Raw genomic sequence first — 6,000 nt, 5'->3', positions numbered from 1 at the left:
GCCTGCCTCTGCCTCCCGAGTGCTGGGATTAAAGGTGTGCGCCACCACGCCCGGCTTCAGTTTTGTCTATTAATGAACACAGAGCCTCCATAATTTGGACAGAATGGTCAAACATTCACTTACTGCATTTGAACTGGAAAAAAAAGCAAAGAAATTCATTTAATTGCTAGTAATTTTTCCTTGTATAAAAGGTCTTTTTTTTTTTTTACTGCTCAGTACAATAATAATAACACAGAGGTAAAACAGTGATTTGTCACTCAATAACTCATTTCCCTTCTTAATAGCTAAACTATTTGTCCTAAGTGGCTTCATGTAGTATGTGTGTTGTCTGGTGGAAAAGAGGATATTTTCTATGTTTTTAAAAGAATTTTAAAGAGTTTCTTGCAAAGATTTTAGCTCTTTATATCTCTTTATAAGGTGATTCTGCAATTTTTGTACTTTTCCATTGGCCTTTATCCTCCTTTCCACACATAAACACACCCCTATACACAATCCCCTTACTGTATTCTTGGAAATGTCTTTTTGTAATGACAGATTTGGGTAAATAAATCTGTCTCTCTGGGTGAGAGTGAAAGAAGAGCATATGATGTGCATTAATCATGTTCTGTGGTTTGCCTCCCACCTCCCACAGTGCAGCTCACAGAGGGTGAACATGGGGCTAAATGAGAAATCTGGGCTAACAGGAAGGTCACACATTTTCTGGCCGCTTCCTTGTAAGCTAAATCCAAGTAATTTATTCATGATGGTACCTATTTCAGTCGTGCAGAGACAGAATGAAGAAAATGTACTTTTGAGCAGTGATGTGGGGGAAAGAGAAAATCTTGGGCTTTGCTCCCAGCCTTAATGTCAACTGCCTCTATAGCCTTGGTGCAGCCCAGAAGGTACTCCAAGGATTAATTAGCCTTTTAAATACTTTGAATGTGAAAATGTGCTAAATAAACATATGACAGATTGAATTAATGAGAGGAAAAAAAAGAGTCCTAAACTTGGGGGGAAGGAAGAAACGGGAATAGTGATAGAATCATTATAATGATTTACATTTATTTATTATAATTATTTACAGTCACTCAATCTTATTTTGGAACATAGACAGAAAAATCTCCCCAAGGGGTGTGTTGCTTGATATAGTTTGAAATAGGGGGAGAAAGAGGTTAAAGCAGCACTGGAAGCTGAGAATACTTTGATCCATAAAAAGTGGCTAGAAGTGGGAGGCAGACTGAAGAAGAGAATGACTGCAAAATAATGCAATGTAGGACCTTGTGGCTAAAATAAAAGAGCTAATCTTTCTAGAAAAGAAATAGGAAGCTGATTTGGGGTGACAATAGTCTCTATGGAACAAAAAGCAGGAGGCAAGAATGGATACTTAGATGGACTTGTCTTAGAGAAAATAAGTCAGGAGGGCAAAGTGTTCAGTAATATTCATACTGTAGGTAGATGGATCCTGTAATTGCACAGTAGTGTTGCCAAACCAAACTGCAGGAGCTGAGCCATGATATAGTGAAAACTCTGAGAAGCAGCTGCAAATAAGAGAATTTACAGCTGGAAAATAATAAGATAGTCATAAAGTGTTACTTATCAGGTTGAAGAAAAGTGGAGAAAATCAGAAGAGAACTACACAGTGGTTCAAAATGTGGCTTCTGCTATTAATATATATATATATATATATATATATATATATATATTTCATTTCATATATATATATATGAAATGAAATATATATATATGAAATGAAATCCTAGCCTAAGCAAGGAAGAAACACAGAAATGAGCTGCTATTAAGGTGAGGCCAGGACCTTATGGGAAGAGATTTGTAGAGGAATTAGACTAAGTTTGGGACTTTGACATACATACTATCTAAGAATAAGCAAAGAGTTCAAAAGAAGAGAAGCATAATCACATATGGTTTGCACACTGAACCCAGCATTTCAGTCTCCTAAGTATCTTCTATGTGCAGTTTGCATTTGCTTCTTCAGAAGAAATGTGAACACTTACCTAATCATGTGATGACCATATCAATTTATCATCCAAGAAAATCCCAATCAGGGTTTGCAACCCCAGTTAATAGGTTTGAATGCTCTTCTGTATCATTATTTCTCCAGGGCCAGGGCAAATTTGCTGCTGCTGTCAGCAATTCATCCTTTTGGCAGTCTACCTCATGGATACAGACAACTGAAGTCTGTAGCCTTAAACTTTTGACAGGAGGTTTTTGAAGTTGAAATCTCGTTCTGAGATTTTTTTTCTTTTTTACTTAGCATTATTTTCTGACTAAGTCACAACCTGAAATGCTTACAGAACATTCTCAAAACCAACACTAGAAAATTATTGGTGACTTAGCAAGTTACCTCTTCTGAGGTGGCCAGTTGAAAACTATAAGCTTAATTACAACATTAAGCTTCCTTCTAAATACCAAAATCCTTAAGAGGACAATGATTTGCCATGCCCAGACCAAGATATTGTGTATGAGATCATCAAGCACTCTACCCGAGGCTTAAGGCACAGAATGTCGCCACTTTATATCACCATATCATTTTCTTAATCCTCTGCCATGTTGCTTCATATCACTCAAGCTAATTGATCTACCAAAGCAGATGGGCCTTGCTTTACAGTGGTGTTGTCCTTGTGTGGGCCTCATGCTAAATTGGTGCATGTCTATTTCAGCACTTTTTTTTTTGATTCATCAGTTTATTATTCTCCTTAGTAGTTTCTTCAATCTGAAAGTAACTTTCTATGTCACCTAACAATTGGAGTGAGAGCTGTCTCTGACTCTGTTCCCTGCCTGTAGATCCCTTCCCCTAGCTGGCTGCCTTGTCTGGCCTCAGTGTGAGAGGATGCCCTAAGTCCTGATGAAGACTTGATGTGCCAGGACAAATTGATACACATGGGCGCGGGGGGGGGGGGTGTTCCAGTTCTATGAGAAGAAAGGGAAATGGGAATGGGAGAAGGGGGTGGTAAGGTGGGACTAGTAGGAGAGAAGGGAGAAGGCTGCGAATGTGATCAGGAAATGGATAAATTAATGAAAAAACAAACAAAACCAAAACAAAACAAAGTAGAAAATAAAAAATTGGCTCTCAGGCTCAGAGTTAATCATGAGGCCCCAGGCTTGATTTCTAGGACTGCACACATAGAAGAGTAAAAGAGGGGGCGAATATTGGGAAGGATACGTCCATTAGAGAATCCTGATATACTGCTATTGAATATGAAAATGTTGTAGCTACTGTGGGAAACAATATAGAGATTTCTTGAAAAATTTAAATTACCCTATCATCATAGGTTGTCTCTGGGTTTACATCCAACAAATCATGAAAGCAGGATATTAAAGGTACCTTGGGAGATTCATAGGAGACAAAAGCAAAGGCAGTCTGACTGTTCACCCACAGATGAACAGGTAACAATAATGTGGCACATACACGCAGCAGAACATTATCAAGCATTAAAAAAGAAATAAATCCTGCCACATACAATAGCATGCACACACTGTTACACTACATGAAATAAGCCAATAACAAACAGGCAAATAGTCTTGACTCCACTTACATCAAGTATCTAAATAGATAAAACATATAGGATGGCAATTGTCTGAGGCTGGAGGAAAGAGAAAGGAGAGACATGTTTACTAGGCCGATGCTTTCAATTTTTGGAAATGAAAATGGTCTACTGATTTGTTGCACAAAGAATCTATGTCCTTTTCTATGTGACATGAAAGTACAAGTAGGGCTATTTTAGGGGAGAGAGGGATCTAATATGTGTGTGTGTGTGGGGGGAAGGAACAAGATAAGGTTAAAAGAAAAAAAGACAAGTATTCCATGTTTTCAACCGTCTCTCTCTCTCTCTCTCTCTCTCTCTCTCTCTCTCTCTCTCTCTCTCTCTCTTTCTCCTTGTGGGGAGGAAGAAAACCAGTGGAAGGGTGAGGGTAGACAAGAGAGGATCATTGGGGAAAATATAAACAAGGCATAATGATGAGCATTTATGAAAATACCTTAAATGCAACTCTTAATATATACTTTTTAAATCAAAGAAGCAACAGTGGCTTGAAAAGTACCTTTGAAATGGGGCTTGTAGGCTTGATAGGTCTGGAATGTTGCCATAGTAAAAATGAGCCCACAGTTATCCCAGTGAACGATACCAGAGCACATCTCAGCAGGCAATTTAACCAGGAATAGACAACTAACTAGTAATCAAACAGCTGACCAACTGCTAAATAGATCAGCATCCAACAACCAGCACATGTAAGAGCTGCAGCAAAGATTTGCTCTGTAGGATCCAGATCTGCAAAGCCAGCTGAATACAGAGCAAATTGTTCACCTACATGTTCGTAGTTGTTCATTGAGAAACAAAAGTCAATCACAACCACAGCCTTTCCACTCAGGGTGAACCCATGGTGATATCACAGTATATGTGTATGAATAACATGTAAGAATCCATGTGCATTGCTGTCTTGAAGGAACATGTATGAATTTTCCCCTCAGGCTTCATGAGTTCTTTCATCCGTTTAATGCTTAATCCCAATTCCTTGTTGTGAAGGCATTAGGTTATTTTTAAAATTGTGATACTGAATATTTTGTTTATATATCTGACTGAAAGCAGTATGTGACTCAAAGATCCTAAAAGCATGAACTGAATCTTCTTTCAAATGGAGGGTGGGGAATGAATTTTCTGTTCACATCCAGTCACTAAGCCTTGGTTTATTTTTGATCCAGCCTTTTTTCATTATATGCCATTGAATTAGCCACATTACTGAGAAAACTAGGAAGAGTATTTACTGGCAACAAGAATAGATTTTAGGGGGCATACTCTTCTTATAGCTGAATGACACATGTAGCAATTTAAATAGAAAAAAAATCAACTGCTGTAGTTTCAGTGTCTGCCTGGTCTATAAAATGTCGTTGCTTTTTTTTTTTTCCTAATGCTGCATATAGTTGAGAAAGAAAATAGACAATGAGAGCTTTATACATTAATAATATCATATAAGAATTACTAATTACATGTACATAAATGCCTTCAACCTAATATTAAGATATGTTTATCACTCATCCCTATCTATTTTCAGTGGCAGCCAGACTATGAATGCTACATATCAGAAGGCCATTCAGCTAAAGTCAGTCATTAAAATGTCTGAAATCAACATTCTTTTTATTAAGGAAGGCTGCGCCATAGCTACAGAGTTGGATTTCAAATAAAGAAACTTTCTTTTCTACAAAGGAGGAAATAGATGTCTGGTCTCTCTTAAATCCTGCAATGCAAGGATGATGACAATGATGGTGTGGGGGGGGGAGGGGGGAGGGGCACTTCCCTGAGTACACTGGAGTACTTAGCATATGCCCAACATAATCAGTATAAATTAGGGCATTTGGCTAATGTTCAACAGGGACTCAGTGGGTGATGAGTATTTGAGGGGGAGTGGTGTTTACAAGTATAGAGAGTTTAGCTGTCACTGATGACGTGTTAATAGAGTTCTGATAGTTTATGGTAAATCTCTGTAAATATTCCTTTGAGAAATAGAACTTTAAATCAGTATGCATGTGACCAGTAACTAGGCCTCTCAGTCAATCTCTGGGCAGCAATTACAGAGGTGTTGCATGAGAAGTAATAATTTCTACCAATTTAAAGAAGCTTAGAAGTAAACAGCATGGTCCTCCAACACAGTTTCCCTTCCTGTTTGCTGCAGTATGCTCTGGAGACAAGATCAGTGAGTCCAGCTGGTAGAGCATCTCTAAAGATATTATAATGAGGCAGGGGGATTGAGGGCCCTGAACCTCAGGGAACAATCTCTGCTTCAGTTCCTTGAACTTTACATACAAAGAAACTGGCTGAAGAGCATCTTGCAAGGCTCTCACAATGGACATAAATCAGTGAGAAATTGATCAGAGTCAAATGTAAGAAGATGTTCTCGTATTTTTTGAAATAATTGTATCTGTATTGAGAGAGAACAGTGGGATCAGGAACCAGTACATTAGGGTAGCACTGGGAAGATTTGATGACTAGAAAAGTACTAACATTCTTT

The sequence above is a fragment of the Mus pahari genome, chromosome X (assembly GCF_900095145.1).
Source record: "Mus pahari chromosome X, PAHARI_EIJ_v1.1, whole genome shotgun sequence".
Lineage (NCBI taxonomy): Eukaryota > Metazoa > Chordata > Mammalia > Rodentia > Muridae > Mus > Mus pahari.
Note: the sequence above shows the minus strand (reverse complement) of the source record.